Below are 18673 nucleotides of genomic sequence, written 5' to 3' on the forward strand. Positions count from 1 at the left end.
AGGCGCAACCAGGCCCGTATGAGCGATAGAAGAAGCTAGGTGATAACCCAAAATCTGGAGTGCGGGTTAATTACTTAAAAGCACAGGGTTTTTTTGTGCAAAAACACTGCAATGATGAACCCGACAGAAGCAATCTGTGCTTTATTAGTAGGTAAAGATTGGTTTTGTACTTATTTTCCTTTTGCTTAGAATTTTAAAATATACTGAATCTATATATTTCATAAATTAATTTGGTTAATATTTTTAAAAGTTCACCTCACCTTATAAAAGTATTCATGATGTAAAATATTTAGTCGCACAATTTAAAGTTTTCTCATATCATTCAGAAAAATGTCCATGACATTCAAAATATGTTTACATGTTTATACTTTTTCTCATGTCTTTATTTTAGAATTTTCATTAAAATTTTAAATTTTATCTATTTTGGAAAAATGTGCGTACCATTTCAACCAATCGTTAATGAATTTTAAAAATATTCATGTGTTTAAAATACATTTTCATGTTTTTAAAAGAAATCTCACAATTTTATAAAAATGTGCATAATACAAAAATATTTGTTGATGCCATTTTAATAACATGTTCTTACACATAACAAATGTTTGGACGGTTTCCAAAATAATATTCATGCCATTTTAGAAAAATGTTGAACATGCATTTAAAAATGTTAGCTTTGTATTAAAAACATATTCACTATGTAATTAAATATTGTTTAGTGTGCATTTCACAAATGTTCAACACATATTTTGGCGAAATGTGTATCTCAATACGGTCAACCATTATGCAAAAATGTTCAAAGTTTATTCAATAAGTTGATGCGCATGAACAAGAGTAAATTGCAGAAAACCACCAGTTTGAGGGCTAGGTTAGCAGAAATCACTACGTTACAGTTTCTTGGCAAAAAACACCAACTCTCCCGTAAACAATTTGCAAATACCACTGATCGGCGGATCGGACACCGATAAGTGGATTTATGACAAGTGGGGCCTGGTTTTTGCCGACGTGGCGCTGTCAGCTGGTCCGACAGCCGTTAGACGCCGTCAGAGGGCGCTCTCGCACGTGAACTTAAGTGATTCACTCCTCTGTCTCTCACTCTCACTCTCACTTTGCTCTCGCACGCTCTCGCTCTCGCTCTGTTCTTGCTCGCCGCCGCCGGCCGCTCTGCTCTGCGTCGCGCCGCCACCGCATCATCATGGTGTCCTGGAGTGAAAGCGACGACAACAGCGAGCACACTAGGCAGTACATCAGCTCTGATTCTAACGACGGCAGAATGCAGGTATGCATTTGGGGATATTTTCCTAGGGTTAGGGTTAGGGTTTGTTATATGATTTGGGGATATTTTTCTCAAAGGAGCTTGTGTGTTAGCTGATGAAATGTTATGCATTTCTTTGCACTCCCAGGTCCCTGCTTCAACTGAGGACTCCGATTTCAAGGGCCCTGAAGATGAAATGCAGGTTTTGTGCCATGGTCACGGGAAGTTAGCAGAGAGGCGCGTTGCTTTTGAAGGAATTCTAACTGGGAGGAGGTTTCTCTGTTGCACTGAGAAGGTATATGCTTCTAAGTGAGACACAATCATTGTTAGGATTTGGCCATTGTTTATTTATTGTTAAGTTGGGAGACTGTTGAGGCAGTCATTGTTTACTCTTAGGAGAGTGTTGAGTCAGTCATTGTTTACTCTGAGGAGAGTGTTTAGGCAGTCATTTTTTACTCTGGCAACAATGTTAATTAGATTAAAGTACATTGGATGCATGGGTTAGTTTATTCCTAACAACATCACATAATTGTATAATTGAGAGCAGAACATCAGTGCTTTCTTCTTGAAATATAATATCTTTAGCTTTGGTTGTGATGAAAGGTTTTAATATGGTTTTGAATACTACCTTATTTCAGGAAGGTAGAGACTGTGGACTAGTTAAATGGATTGATCCTGCTTGGCCCAATACCCTTGAGAATGCATTGCACAAGTTATGGTTGATGTATGAAGACAACAAGAGACAGAGGGCTGAGGACACTCTGATGAATTCTTTTGAAGTTCATAACCTGACACAAGAGAAGAAAAAGTTGCAGGCCAGCTATGAGAAGCTGGTTGAAGATGTCAATGCACTTGTGAATGCCCAACAACGTAGGGTAGAGATAGAAAAGACAAATGCTGATACCAAGAAGTTGGAGGAGAAGTATGAGATGGTGAAGAACCTGGCAGCTGCTCAGGCCAGTGTCATTAGGAACATGAAGCTCAAGCTAGCTGAAGAGAGGAAGAACTTACAAATCCAAATTGATGAGCTGCAGAAGAGTGTTGAAGAGAGCAATGTGAAGCTGCATGAGAGCAATGTGAAGCTGCAGGAGAGCAATTTGAAGCTGCAGGGGATCAAGGCCATCCTAAATGAATGATCACCTAGCTGTGGAAGAGGGCACTATCATTTGGCATTTGCTTACCTTTTGTATGGTGTGGTTGGCTGTGCTGTAATGAGATTATGGTTTTAATTTCCTGAACTATGGATCTGTAATGTACTAATCTAGTACTATGATTATCTATGGATTTGAATTAATGCTAAATGTGATGGTATTTAGAGTATTTGGATGAAATATGATCTTTTTAGAATTTATGTATTTGAGCCATCAAATAGGGTTTGTAGCCATCTTTGGGGGTTTTGTCGACATCTAGCCTTCACTAGGGTTTTTAGGCATCTTTGATGATTTTGTCGACGTTTAGCCATCAAATAGGGGTTTTAGGTATCTTTGGGGGTTTTGTCGACATCTAGCCTTCAACTAGGGTTTTTAGGCATCTTTGATGATTTTGTCGACGTCTAGCCATCACCTAGGGTATTTTGGCATCTTCGATGGTTTTGTCGACATCTAGCCTTCACTAGGGTTTTTAGGCATCTTTGATGATTTTGTCAACATCTAGCCTTCACTAGTGTTTTTAGGCATCTTTGGGGGTTTTGTCGACATCTAGCCTTCACCTAGGGTATTTTGGCATCTTCGATGGTTTTGTCGACATCTAGCCTTCACTAGGGTTTTTAGGCATCTTCGATGGTTTTGTCGACGTCTAGCCATCACCTAGTGTATTTTGGCATCTTCGATGGTTTTGTCGACATCTAGCCTTCACTAGGGTTTTTAGGCATCTTCGATGGTTTTTTGGCATCTTTGATGGCTTTGTCGACATCTAGCCTCATCATCACAAAATGTATGATAAACTCATCATCACAAAATACCAGAAAAGATGTATGATAAACTCATCATCATCACAAAATGTATGATAAACTCCTCATCATCACAAAATGTATGATAAACTCATCATCACAAAATACCATCGAAGCATTATAGTATCACAACTTAACTTAAACATCTCAACTACATGACCATCATCACAACCAAACTGATCAAATTGACAGTATTTTGACACAACCAAACTGATCAAATTGACAGTATTTTGACACAACCAAACTGACCATCATCACAAGAGTTTTCACACACCTAAAATGCATCATTCTCATGGAGCACCTGAAGCAGTCAAGTAATCTCTAATTTTCTGGGTGGGCTTCCTGATTCTTTGGGAAACACCAGTTGGCCTTGGAGGCAAGAAAGATGCCCTTGCTCCCTTTGCAGCAGCTGAAGATCTAGTTACTGCTGTTTTACCCTTTGCAGCAGATGATGAACTACCAGCAGCTGTCCTCAGTGGTGGTGCAGCAGAAGTGGCCCTCTTCTTTGGTGGTCCAGGTGCTGTTGCAGAAGTAGAAGATGCCCTCTTCTTTGGTGGTCCAGGTGTTGTTGCAGAAGAAGAAGAGGCCCTCTTCTTTGCTGGTCCAGGTGCTGTAGCAGAAGAAGAAGATGCCCTCTATGCTGGTGATGGTGCAGTAGCAGCAGCACCAGCAGCAGAAGAGGCCCTCCTTGCCGGTGATGGTGCAGTAGCAGCATCACCAGCAGCAGAAGAGGCCCTCCTTGCTGGTGATGGTGCAGTAGCAGCAGCACCAGCAGCAGAAGAGGCCCTGCTTGCTGGTGTGGCTGCATCAAGTTCATAGGAGCTGCTGCTTGGCTACAAAAAGATCAAATAGTGTAAGAACAGGAAGATGGATTCAAACCAGCAACAAATAGTCAATATTAGGACATTGGTTACCTCATGCCTATTCTTTCTCATTGCCAGTGATGGATTCAAAGCAACATTACAGTTGGTGTATCTATGGCCAACCTTTTTGCAATTAGAGCAGGTAATTGAGGCCATTCTTGAGGTGTCTTTGGGAGCTGGCTTCTCATATTGGCCCTTTCTCCTCTTAGTCTATGCCCTTCCCTTGTGTTCTTTGAAAATTGGAGCCTCAATGTCCATACTGTCTGTCCTTGGCCACATATCAGGTCCAGGTACAGGATATATAATGGGACTGTAAGCTACCAGGTACATCTTTTTTTTGAAGAAATCATGAACAAAGTCCTCTGGCTGAAGCTTAGCCTTGTGTATGGCAGAAATATCATGATTGCAAGGAACTGCTGTCATATCCCACTTCTTGCACCCACAAGTCCTATGTTGTAGGTTCACATCATAAGTTCTCTCCCCACTAGTGACTTGGTAAAGATTGGGCCCAGCCATCAAAGCATGACAATTCCTTGCAAACTTCTTTGCTTCCTCTAATTTCTCAGCATATGTTGGACAAATTTCCCATCTTACAATCTCAGTCTTTGTTCTATTTGCATCGAACTTGACCATTAACTTTGTCCTAATTCCATCCACCATGGTCCTAATTGGTTTAGCCCTGACATCTAGAATCCACTTGTTGAAAACCTCACTTATATTGTTAACAACTAAGTCTGTTTTGCAGTTCATATCCATTGCATGTCTGGCCCAAGTGTGTTTAGGTATTTTGCTTAGCCATTCCCAAGCAGCCTCACTCTCATTCTTTAATGCAGCCATTGCAGTTTTAAAACCATGTTCAGTATATGAATAACTAGCTGCATCCATGTATTGCTTTAATTCAGGCCCTCTAAACCCAGCATTTTGAAAGTTCTGGTAGATATGTCTAAGACAAAACCTTTGGGGACAATTGGGAAACACTCTGGTAATGGCTTTTAAAAGGCCCTGTGTGTACAATAAGTAAATACAAAAAAGTAAATACAAGAGAGTAAATAAAGAAAGTAAATAAAGAAAGTAATTACAACTGATTACCTTCTGCCTATCTGAAATTATTGTGTAGTTCCCAAACTTCCCAGATTCTCCACCTAATGCTTGTCTCAACTGATATAAAAACCAGGTCCAGGTGTTAGTGTCCTCCTTATCAACAATTCCAAAAGCAATGGGAAAAATATTATTGTTCCCATCTCTTCCAGTTGCAGCTAGAATTTGTTGACTAGTAGTGAGCTTGATGAAACAACCATCCAGACCTACAACAAATAAATGAAATCACAATTGATTAGCACATGAAATCAAACATTAGTAGCACTTAGCACAAATATTATTGACTTACCTATGAATGCTCTGCAGCCATTGAGAAACCCTTCTTTGCATCCATTCAAGCATATGAACAGTGCATGAAACCTAGGGTTAGTGCTTGGATGCTCCTTCAGATATCTTGTTGTCACAATGCATCTTGAACCTGGATTTGTATCCAACATAGCCTGTAAATAATCCCTAATCCTAGTGTATTGGGCTTTCTGGTCTCCTAACACAACAGCCTTTGCTGCCCTCTTTGCCCTGTATGCCATGTGTGTTGATATGTCCACACCATACTTGCTCTTTGCCGTATTAATAATACTTGTGATTATTGTGCATGGGTCATTTCTGATAGCCTCCTCACAGAATTTTGAAACCCACTTAGCAGTGACTTTAGTGTTCTCTGACATAGAAGGGCATGTGTGCACTAAATACACCTTCCTAATTGTAAATGACTTCTCATTTGCAATCTGAGAAGCTGCTATATAGAAGGGACATTGTTCATCTATGCATTGTGCTATCACCCTATCACTGCAGTTTCTATGGTAGACAAAGTTCCTGTTTTGAGCAATGTGCAGGGTTTGAAGTGCAGTTCTAAACTGATACACATTTAAGAAGCAAAGATGCTTCACAAATTGCTCCTCTGGATGAGCTCTATGCTCATCAAACCATAACCTCTTCTTCATCTTCTTTACTCTACTTTTTCTACCATTGGGCAACACATATGCCAATGCCTCAGCACCATCATCATCTTCCACACCAAGGTCTTGTGGTTTCTTGTCCTCATCAGATGATGGAATCCAGTCCTCCTCAAACATGTGTTCTATACTCCCATGTGAATTGCTTGTTGGGCCTTTTCTTTGTCTCTTGGCCCTTCTCTTGTTTGGTACATCTTGCCCTAGCTCATCCTCTTGTTCCTCTTCCTCCAATTCCTCCTCCTCTACATCCTCTTCTTCACCTTGTGGCACATACAGCTCATCATCCACCTTTGAGTCACACATTTCATCAACATCTGTGTCCCATTCAAAATGAAGTTCTGGGTCATTCCTCTGTCTTCTCATCTCCTCAAGCCTAGCTAAGATATCACCATATTCTACTAGATCATCATCATCACTATCCTCTTTATTGTCCATCACTGCTGCTTTCCTGTTCAAACAAGTCTCCTTCACTCTTTCCTTCTTGTTCAAACAAGTCTCCTTCACTCTTTCCTTCTTGTTCTTCCTAAACATTTCAATTTCATTTCTCCTTTTCTCCTCCATTTCTTGCTCTATTAACAGTTGCTCCTCTGAATTGTCAGTCACATGGTATTCTTCCACTACTGCATCACCTAAAGCAGGTTCCAGACTCACATTTATTCTGCTCTGCTGTGTGTCAAACTGCAAGGGCATTGGCTCTTGTTCTCCTCCTGCATCACAACTCTCAGCTTCTACATGCACATTTTCAGTATTGAACAACACTCCTTCATCATCAATCTGATACAGTTTGGGCTCTCCAATTTGTTCTATTGGGCTCTGCATCTCAATGACATTAACACTGGTATTTATATTGGGAACTTTCTCTGCACTGGCCCTAACTATTGTCACATTCAATGTCTTGTTATTCTGCTCTGCTATGTGGTCTAAAATTTCCTCTAACTTATCATCATCATCTATTTCTTCCATTCCTTCAATCCCTAGCCCAGGGTCCCTCACATAATACATATAATCTCTAAAACCATACCCTTCTGTCTCCATCAGTGCTACCAAATTGTAATATGTGATGTCTGACATCATCATACTCCTTCCAATATTATCTCTATCATGAAAATGCATCCTCAATTCCCAAACCTCATCTTCAAGACTGCAAATAATAATGCAATAGTGCACTATAAGTACTTAAGGGAAACTGAAGCAAGCTAGTGCAGACCAGAGCAGAACATCATTTGAGTGCAACAATTCATATCCTTTTATTTACAGAAACCCTAGTTGTAAGCATCTAATTAAAGAACTATATCATTCTAATTATAGAACTATAACACACACAAACCCTAGAACTACATTAACCCTAACCCTAGCAACAGAAGGGGAATGTGATTAGGGAAGGGAATGGGATTGGGATCTCACTAGACGCCGCCGAAAGCTGAAGCAATGTGCTGGCTTCCAACTGGATTTGCCTTCACCGCCGCGACGAAAGATCTGGCTGCCCTGAATTCCACCGAGTACTACGAGTCCTCCTCCTCCTCTTCTTCTGCCGTCGCCTTCGTAGGGTTCGAGCTCCCGCACATCTCGCAAGTGGACGGCTGGGCGCCGCTACCAGCATCGCTCGACTTCGCCGGACTCATGGCTGCGACGGGGGGCGGGGACGGTGCGCCGCACGATCGGGAACAGGGGAGAAGAAGGGGGAAACGGGGGAAGAAGACGGGGGAAACGAGGGATAAGAGGAAACAGAACGAACGGCGCCGTCTAACGGCGTCTAACGGCTGTCGGACCAGCTGACAACGCCATGTCGGCAAAAACCGGGCCCCACCTGTCATAAATCCACATATCGGTGTCCGATCCGCCGACCAATGGTATTTGCAAATTGTTTACGGGAGAGTTGGTGTTTTTTGCCAAGAAACTGTAACGTAGTGATTTCTGCTAACCTAGCCCTCAAACTGGTGGTTTTCTGCAATTTACTCCATGAACAATGGTTGCCGCATATGAAACCGACATCGAAAGTAGCTTTTGAATATCGCATCAAGGGCAAAGTAGTCATCATACAGATTCATATGCCCCAATGCCCCATTCTAATTCAACACTCGATGCCCCTTTATTGAAGCCTTGGAGTTGAGAACATGCCCCTCCCCATGCTTCGTTTCTTTAAGAATCGCCCTCATCATTATTGTCTCATCCTCATCTTCGTCATCATCAAACAAAGACAAATGAATGAGCTCGGCATAGAAGTACTGCTTGTCCAAATCCATCATATTTGTTTCAAAAGTAAGCAATGAGAAGTTAAAAAAAATTGCACTAGGCATTTGTCTGAATACTTGTTGGGCGCGGTATTTGCCATGGACGGCGTCAGCAAGGGTTGGAGGGTACCTGGGCGGCAACCAGATCCGAGGGAGTACATTGTCGGTGTCCGACAAGGCTTGGGCGGCGCCTAGGGGCTACGACAGTGGCGACGGACTCCGGGAGCATGAGATGAGATAGAGAGCGGCAAGAGGAGAGCATGCCGTGAAATTGCATGGGCTCCAAGTGGGGTTTTGGGTGGATATGAAGTTGCAGAGTCCGACATAGACGTCCGGATTCCCTAGAGCTCCCCTCGTATTAGAGTTGGCTTGTGCAATTGCGGACGTTCAGACCAGCCTGTGCCAAATTGGTGATCCGCGTTGGATGGCTAAAACTGTACAAGCGGCCTGGTCCGGAGAGTTGAGGCACCTTGAAGATCCGTATTGGAGATGCCCTAAACATCGGGTCTCTTCCACGAGGCATTACCAGGAGCAAGGGTGGAGCCCAGATTTGAGATTATTTTGAGGGGGGGAGGGGAGGGGGTGGGTCCGGGGGTGGCAAGACACAACAAGCAAAAAAAAAAATCTTGCATTGCAAACATGATAATTATTTCAGACCGGAATAGACTGCTTGGAATAAAAATACGGATTACACCTTTTATGAAAGTATGAAAACTTTTTCAGATTTAAAACAGTACTGGGCTAAACACACATAAACTCAATCGGTACAAGTTTCATATAGTATGTAAAAGCAGTTACTACAGCATCAGTCTTGATTTGGCAACATCTCACGCACGACGGGGGTTGCGATTGTTGGGTCAAACCTTGTCTCGGAGGCATGCATGCAGCGGCAGCAGCAGCAAATACTTTGCTAGGAAGTATTGGGCATGTCGGCAGCATGCAGCACCAGCGGCAGCAGTAAAAGAGGAGAGAAGTTACTTCAGTTGCCGTAACTTAGTAGCTAAGCAAATGCTAGATGTAAGCAGTGACGTGTCATAGGATATGACGTATGTGCTTAGATCAATTAGAACAGTAGGTCGGTTTGTAAGTGCTATATAAAGAGCACCACTCCACCCAGTTGGAGAAGGCCATTCCAATTTCATTACAAGGCATTTCCTCCTTCTAGTACCACCGTGTGTGCTCCAAGCCTCAAGTGCTATGTACTAGTACTACTACTACTACTACGTGTGTGTGTGTGATACACTAGTGAGTGTGTGAGTAGTACGTGTGTGTGCTCATCCACCGGTCATCTATCAGTGTACTCGAGTGCTAGCGAGTAGTTCTGGGCTGACAATTGGCATCAGAGCCTCTGGTTGTGGTAGCCATGGCCGGTGGTAAAGGAGTTCAGCAGCGCACCACCTCGGGTGGTTCCCAGGCGCGGCCATCACAGGACGGCTCCCAGTCGCCGGCTCCGGAGGAGCGGCGAGGGCGCAGCCGCTCCAGGCGCGGCCATCGCGGTGAGGTCGTGGTTAGGGAGGTCGTGCGCGAGACCGCGGTCAGTGGTAGCGTACCCATCACCTTCCCGATGCTCACACGCTCGAACTACAGCGAGTGGGCGTTGATCATGGAGTGCAACCTCCATGCGGCGAGCCTCTGGGCTCCTATGGAGGACGACCTGGTGGAGAGAAAGGAGGACAGGAAAGCGGTGGCAGCACTCATGCGCGCCACGCCGCCGGAGATGCACGGCATGCTCGCGGCGAAGGCAAGCGCCAAGGAGGCGTGGGAAGCCATCCGTACCCAGCGCCTCGGCAGCAACCACGTGCGCGAGGCGAACGCGCAGAAGCTGCGGGCGGACTTCGAGAACATCGCCTTCAAGGAGGGCGAGCTCGTCGACAACTTCGCCATGCGGATCTCCAGCCTTGCGTCACAGCTCCGCGCGCTCGGCGACACCATGGACGACGCGAGAGTCGTGCGGAAATTTCTCCGCGTCGTTCCATCTCGTTTCGCTCAGGTAGCGGTCTCCATCGAGACTTTGCTTGACCTGAGCGAGCTCTCCATCGAGGAGCTCACGGGCCGGTTGCGGGTGGTCGAGGACCGCCTTGATGACGGCCGCGAGAGCTTCGGCGGCGGACAACTCCTATTCTCGAAGAAGTGGGAGGCGAGGAAGCGTCAAGGACGTGGTGGCGGTGCCCAGAGCAGCGGAGGCGGCACCGGCAGAGGCGGCGGTCGCACCCAGGGTGGAGCCGGACGAGGTGCCGGCAACGACGACCGAGACAAGTGCCGATATTGCAGCATCAAGGGCCACTGGGCCCGTGAGTGCCACAAGAGGATGGCTGACGAGGATGCCGCGGCCGCGGCGAACCTCGTCGAGGCTGAAGAAGACGGTGGGCCAGCAATGATGATGGCTTGCGTCGAGACCATGCAGGAGGGCGGAGTGCCTCCGGCGACCATGGTCCTGATAAGCATCGAAGCCGTGCAGGAGGGCGCAGCACCTCCGGCGACCACGGTGCCGACAACCGTTAAGTCCGTGCGGGAGGCACGGAGCTCTTCAAGTAATCCCCTCTCGACATCGGTAGCGCTCTCCTCGGCAACAACGTTCTCGGGAGGCTACGATTGGGAGGAGATGAAGACCCGGGTGTGGGGGAGCCACACCCCGGAAACCACGTCCCCTGCGACGCTGGTCAAGCCCGTGCAAGTTGGCACGGCAAAGGCGTACCCGACATCCTCGGGACCCAATAAGCCCGTGTCAGGAGGCACGGCAACGACGCATATGGTGGGCCATGTCCCAACCATGATGCTGGTGACCAGTGAGACCGTGCAAGAGGCACGACACTCTCAGGTCGGCCATACCCCGACAACCAGGTTCTCGGGGTTCTGCAAGCCCGTGTGGGCAACACGGCACTCTTCGACGGGCCTCAACAGCTGGGAGGCCATGAAGAGAAGGTCATGGGGCGGCAAGGCCTCGACCGTGACTCTGGCGACCATCGAGGCTGTGCAGGAGGCGCGGTGCTCTATGGTCAGCCACGCAGCAACCCTGACGCGCTCGGGGTCCATCGAGTCCGTGCAGAAGGCACGACTCACAACTGTCGGAGGAGATCCGACAAGCAAGTCTGATGGGAAGAGCACCAAGGACTCCGCTACCCTGAGAGGAGCCACTCCGGTCAGTGTGGCGTCCGGCACAACGACCCCGGGAAGGGAGTTCCCGGGCAGTGCGGTGTCCGGCACAACGACCCCAGGAAGGGAGTTCCTGGGTAGTGCGATGTCCGACAAGTCATCCCCGAGAAGGGAGTTCCTGGGTAGCATGACGTCCGACACGATGACCGCGGGAAGGGAGTTCCATGGCATTGTGACGTCAGGAACTACGTCCCCAGGAACACTGACGCCCACAGGCGAGGTGGTTCCCGGGCATGTCATGTCCCCGCCAACAGCGTGGTCGGACCTGTTCGATGCCGACAACAACGTTGGCACTCCACACAGGTTCCGACGCCCAGAGGGTTATTCTCGGCGAGCCTGCGGGACGATCGCAGCACTGCGAGATCAAGAAGGACGAGCACGGCGTACGGGCTACACAAACCATGAGAAGGCTGACATCCCAAAGAAGGCACTTGGTCGCATTCGGTTCCGGGAACCACGCGACAAGATCGGGATCATGGAAACAAGCTCCTTCGACAAGGTTGAGGAGGAGATTGTTGGGTCAAACCTTGTCTCGGAGGCATGCATGCAGCGGCAGCAGCAGCAAATACTTTGCTAGGAAGTATTGGGCATGTCGGCAGCATGCAGCACCAGCGGCAGCAGTAAAAGAGGAGAGAAGTTACTTCAGTTGCCGTAACTTAGTAGCTAAGCAAATGCTAGATGTAAGCAGTGACGTGTCATAGGATATGACGTATGTGCTTAGATCAATTAGAACAGTAGGTCGGTTTGTAAGTGCTATATAAAGAGCATCACTCCACCCAGTTGGAGAAGGCCATTCCAATTTCATTACAAGGCATTTTCTCCTTCTAGTACCACCGTGTGTGCTCCAAGCCTCAAGTGCTGTGTACTAGTACTACTACTACTACGTGTGTGTGTGATACACTAGTGAGTGTGTGAGTAGTACGTGTGTGTGCTCATCCACCGGTCATCTATCAGTGTACTCGAGTGCTAGCGAGTAGTTCTGGGCTGACAGCGATGACGGTCAAATCACACCTGATGGTGAAGCAGTCTCCTCGCAGCTTGGACTTCTTTATAATCATCATATTGCCCCAGCCAGTACCCGTCGTCTCAAAGGTCCGGGTGATGATCGGAGCGTTGGAATCTCTGTGTACTTTGCCATCTTGCTTCAGCAAACTTAAGGTGAACTTTACCGTCACACCCGCCGGTGCCGCTTCTTCCCCGACGAGATGCAAGAAGGCTGCCACATAGCCAGGCGCCCGGCTGTCGCCGTCAGGGTAGAAATCGATCCACCAGTCGTAGCCCCCGACTCTGAACGTGCTCGATGTGACGTACTTGTCGGCGCCCATGCCGTCGAGCAGCGAGTAGTTCACCACGAACTTGTGCACCGCGGTGGTGGCCTCCGTCGTGCATACGGACGAGGTCATGCTTACCGGCGGCTGCGGGTGCGTCGCCCAGCAAGAGTTGATGTTTCCCATGGCGAACTCAACTAACGCAGGCGACGAATCAAAGGCAAACGGGTGAGCCTGGCTCGATCTATCTGTTGGCTTGAGGGGAACCTGGCCGTATTTGTAAGCTGAGGAAAGCGAAGGAGTATACGACGAGGATTCCAAACTGAAAACTTGAGAGTTCGGACTTTACTTCAGAGATTGGAACGCAAAAAAAGGACTTTACTTCAGAGCCGTACACCACGATCTAAGCTGCGGCACCTTTTAGTTGGTTCGAGTACGTGCGTGCAGAGCTCCTTATTTCCATTGATCGCGTAAGCTAGCGACGACGCATCCATCCTAGCATAAACCGACGATTTGACAGACTAGGATGGCCGCGTCGGCTAAAGCCCTTCACTGGCCGCCGTCGCCGCCCCTACACCCGTCGGACCTTGTCTTTCAGCATTACCATTATCTCCGCCCAGGCGACGCAGGCGGCGATGATTCCGACGAGGCGACGAACTGTCCTTGCCTCCACCTCCACGACCGTCGATCCTGAACGAGTTTTTCTCTTTGAGTCTTCCCGAACGAGCTGATGCCCAGTAGAAGGGGGCGCGTCTATTCCTCGCCTACAGCGATTCCAGAGGCAGCTGCACATGTGGCCGGCCCAGGTTCCCTGGAGGGCACATTCTCATTTTTTTACGTTTTACGTTTTCTGCTTTCTTTTTTTCTTTTATTTTTGTACATTTGTTTATACTTTAAAATATTATAAATATATATTACCAAAAAATATTAAAAAACATTTGAAAAATGTTGAACCAGTATTTGAAAAATGTTGAACAAGTATTTGCAAAATGTTGAGCACATATTTGAAAAAATGTTGATCATGTATATAAAAATGTTTAACAAATATTTGAAAAACATTGACAAGTATTTGAAAAACTGTTGATCATGTACACAAAAATGTTGAAAAAGTATTTGTAAAAATATTGAACAAGTATTTGAAAAAATGTTGAACTAATATTTTAAGGAAAAACCAAAAAATAAAAAATGGAGAAGAAAAAACAAAATAAAGCAAAAAATTGAAAAGGAAAAAAGAAACTAAACAAAAGGTGGACAAGAAAAAATAAAATGTAAAAACCAAAGACAAAACAAAAACAAAGAACAGAAAAAAAATTGTGACAACAAATGGAAAACCGGCTTCACACGTCACAACTACGGAACGCGTAGCAGCACTAGCTCTCCCCAAGGAGACTAGGGATCGAGTCCCGCTTCCCGCAGTTCTCAACATCACACAATAAGATACCTGAATCTTTTGTCGTCTAAAAAATGATACCTGAAGAAGGTCTTGTTTTTTAACCTGAAGCTTTGATCAATGAATTAATTCGCTTGGATCTCACGGTTACGGCGGTGACACTCTCTGTCTCCTATTTTCCATTTTCCGCTTTCGTACTTCTCGGTTTTTATTCGTTTCTTATATTAAGTTTGTCTGAAATTATACTTTGGAAAGTTCGGTCAAGTTTATAAAAGAAAATATTTATAATACCAAATCAGTATCGTTAGATCAATCATAAAATATATTTTCATATATTTATTTGGTATTGATTTGCCAAAAAATATACATTTATTTGGTGTTATAGATGTTGATCATTTTTTAATATATAAGATGATATATATTTGGTATTGCACAAAGTGTTTGTGTGGGTAGTAGATGTGATAGAACTATTACTTGATGTTATTATTGCTTCCCTTGATTTTTTGATTTTTTTATATCTTAGCGGCATGGTGAGGTTTTGTTATAAAGTTTTGCCTACCCGCGGTCCTTCTATGCTGCTAGCAAGGCCAAAGATGTGCTTCGGTTCTTCGGGTCTCATCTTAGTTAAGGAAGATGAAATTTTGCAAACTAGAGGGCTCATAGATGTGATCTACACACGGGGTCACGTGTTTTGTGAAGTTTGTATAGGGCTCGAGATACAAAATGACTTTTTTAAACCAGCATGAACATATTTTTAATTAGTGATGTACACTTTTCTAAATATACATGAACATTTCTAATACATGGTTAACATTTTTAAATACACTTCAATATTTCTGAAATACACAATTGCCATTTCTGAATGCAGAATACATTTTAATAGGTGATAAGCCATTTTTAAATACATAATGTATAATTTTAAATATGAGATGTACCATTTTGTAATACATGATGAAGAAAAAGGAACCGAGAGAAAATATAGGAAATGAAAAGGAGGAAAATTGATTATTGGTGTATTTGTAAAACAGGAAAAATGAATAAATAAATAAAGAAACATGGAAAGAAAATAAAGTGCGAAAAAACCCTGGAAAAAAGAGGAGTTAAAGGGACAAAAAACAAAAAAAAACACTTAGTAACCAAACGAAATAATAAGAAAATGAAAATCAGAAAAACAGGGAAGCTGGCCGGTCCACACCCACTAGGAAAGTGTGATATAGGTCTCACAATACCTGAGATTTAATCCTTGAAGAAGAGCATCAAAGTGCACTTTCGATTCATATATGCATTACTAACTCTATAAGGGACTTTGCGTCCTTTCAATAAACAACACCGACGATGCAACCAGCCAGCTCCTAAGTGATAGCCCCTCTAAGATGGTTTCGTCCTCCTCCAAGTGTGTCGAAAGTCAATGTGACGGCGCAATTTCCACAAATAATAATTTTGATGCTATTAGTGTGGTTGATAGATGTCATTAGGGAATGCTCCTTGGATCCTAGATGGTGTTTCCGGGGGTAACCGAACCAACGTTTTTGGACGCTCTTGCTTGTCATGAAGCTCTCGCCCTACGAGGGACATGTTGCACCAACACTTGAGAGTCACATTTGATTACAAAGAACTTGTGAGTGACATTGTTGTGGGCTTCAGAGGTAAGCATGGTAACATTATTTTTTTAAACCTCCTCATATATTAAACAATTAAAATGTTAATACAATCATTCCTTACAGCATACACCACATAGGCCGGGACACTATTAGGCATGTCAATAGTGTGAGAGAGCTCCACATATGATCAAACGAATTTATGTCTCCTTCCTTTGTCCATGGAGGTGATCATCAAGTAATGAGGCTAATAATCTAGCTAAACACGTTTTGTCTTTGAATGAGGAACACCAGGTGTGGTTTTGTCAACCTCATGACATTTATCAGATTTCTGAAAACATTATTGTGGAGTTATTAAGCACAGTGTGTTACCCGCAATTGCGGCGGCGGGGGAGGGGGAGGGGGTGCACTTTGGCGCTTAAGGCAAAAAATAGTGTGTTAAGTGTACGAGGCACAAATGTAAGGCACTGTGTTGTTCCTTATAGGCCGACCATTTTAGGGAACTATGTTTCCCGTGTAGCTCCCACCGGTTTGTGGAAGCTTCCAGAAGATTTTTGCTTGGTTTTCTCTTTTTGTGTATTTTTTCGAGTTTTACTTGATTTTTTTTCCTTTTCAAGAACGAAATCATTTTTAAACAATATGAACATTCTTCAAAATAATTAACTTTTTAATATATCATGACAAATTTCAATTTCTTCAGTTGTTATTAATCTTTGTCTATTTTTAAATTCATCAATATTCAATATTTCTAAAATTTAAATAATTTTTCTTAAATATGCAAACCTATTTGTATATACAAAAAGATTAATCTAAAAAAATTTGGAAGCCGTCTTTTCCTGAAGAAATAGTTCTTGGTTTTTTTCTAGTGAGCGAACGACGGTTTAGCGAATGGGCGAAGGGCGCCCTTATGTCTCGCTACACGTGATACAGAGGGAACCCTCACTGAAGGGTGAAAGGATCAATATGGTTGACTAGAGGGGGGTTGAATAGGCAACTACCACTTTTTTTTTAACTTTCTTAGCAAATTAGGGTTAGCAACAAACATGTTGTCTAGATATGCAACTAGGTGAGCAACCTATATGATGCTAGCAACACAAGCAACACAAGCAAGCAATGATATACAACAAGTAAAGCTTGCTCAAAGTAAAGGTAAGAGATAACCACAAGTGGAGTCGGTGGGGACGAGGATGTGTTACCGAAGTTCCTTCCTTTTAAGAGGAAGTACGTCTCCGTTGGAGCGGTGTGTGAAAGAACATGCGGTGCCCCATGTTTGGTTTTGGTAATTGATGAAAATCTCTATGGACTAATGGTTGTCTTGAGTTATATTTGAAGGATTTGTCCATAGGATTTTCCTGAAGTCCATTTGTTGGTTTCAAGAAGTTTATATGTTGACCAATGTGCTATTCAATGAATTATCCAAAGAGTGGTCATGTAGAAGACACGATACAAGGTTGATCAAGACTAAGTCAAGAGTGAATCAAGTTGATCAACACACAAAGCGTACAAGATGTACCGAGAGGGATCAAGTGATCCCATGATATGGTAAGCATAGTCCATTACGCTTTGTGTACTAACCCATGATCAACGTGTGAGTTCTATGTGGGGTTAGGTTTATTTCCATGGGTTTGCATCAAGAGGAATATCTCATACAACCCATGGAGGATGACATCAAGTGGTGATCGTCATCAAGATTGCGGTGTGCAAGTTCAAGTGGAGCATCACAAAGAGATCATCCTTGAAGCTTCCCATCCATTGTGGTGTCAATGGACTTGTGAAGATGTGCCAAAGAGTGGCTCACCCTATGGAGTATGGGGGAGCAATCAACTAGTCTTCATCGATCCAACACAATCAAGAAAGGTGGTCCAACTTGAGGGAGTCAAGATCGTCATCATCTAGCTCAAGTGGACTATGTGCAAGGGAAAGGTTTGCCCTTGATAGGTTTTCTATTTTACCGGTCTCATGGTGGTAGTTGGGAGACTGGGTTATAGGATCGTTTGCCATACTATCAAGGGGGGCTCTCGATGAGTAGCTTGATCATATCGTTCATAGAGATCTCAAACCATTGCATCCTTGCATCATCTTTATTGGTTCTTCTTTGGTTCTTCTCCTTGTGAGATTTGGAGCTTTTGGTCATCTTGATGAAAAGCTCGAGTTCATCGAAAACGGAGTTCACATGCATCTTCTATGATGTTTTTTATGTTGGAGGTTATGTCGGTTCTTATTTTGGAGGTTTCACTCCTCTATATCTTAGGCATACCTCCCTTGCCTCTTCTTACTATAGCCAGTCGTTGTTGGATGCTACTCATTGTCATCTATCCAACAAGCTTGAGTTTGCTCAATTCAGAGCTCATATGCAGAAGTTGTGGCAATTTAGGCTTTATTGCATCCTTTGTTTTCTCTATTGTGTTCCTGAAAGCCTGAAGCGGTAGTACTGCTTGTAAGAGGCACTACCACGGCCCTGTGCCGCGCGTAGTACCGTTGCTTCTGGGGATGAGTTTTTTCGTGTTGGGTTTCGCGATAGTAGAGTGGTAGTACCCCTTATAAGCGGTAAGTGGTACTACCTCTCCACACGAGCGGTAGTACCTCTTATAAGCGGTAAGCGGTACTACCTCTCCACCCGAGCGGTAGTGTTACTTATAAGCGGTAAGCGGTACTACCTCTCCACCCGAGCGGTAGTACCACTTATAAGCGGTAACCGGTACTACCTCTCTGGCAGAACTACAACTCGTGTTTTTCTCTCTCGTTGGGCTGTTTTGACCGTGCTAAGCGGTAGTAGCGCTCCTACAAGCGGTAGTACCGCTTGTGCATGACCTGAGCACTTAAAGGTTGGGTTCGGGGGTCCTATAAAAGGGGGTCTTCTTCTCCATTGAACCTTATCTCTTTAGCTCGTGTTCTTCCCCCATTGTTGACCTTCTTCGAGCT

This window comes from Triticum aestivum, chromosome 2A (genome assembly GCF_018294505.1).
Source record: "Triticum aestivum cultivar Chinese Spring chromosome 2A, IWGSC CS RefSeq v2.1, whole genome shotgun sequence".
In the NCBI taxonomy this organism is placed as follows: domain Eukaryota; kingdom Viridiplantae; phylum Streptophyta; class Magnoliopsida; order Poales; family Poaceae; genus Triticum; species Triticum aestivum.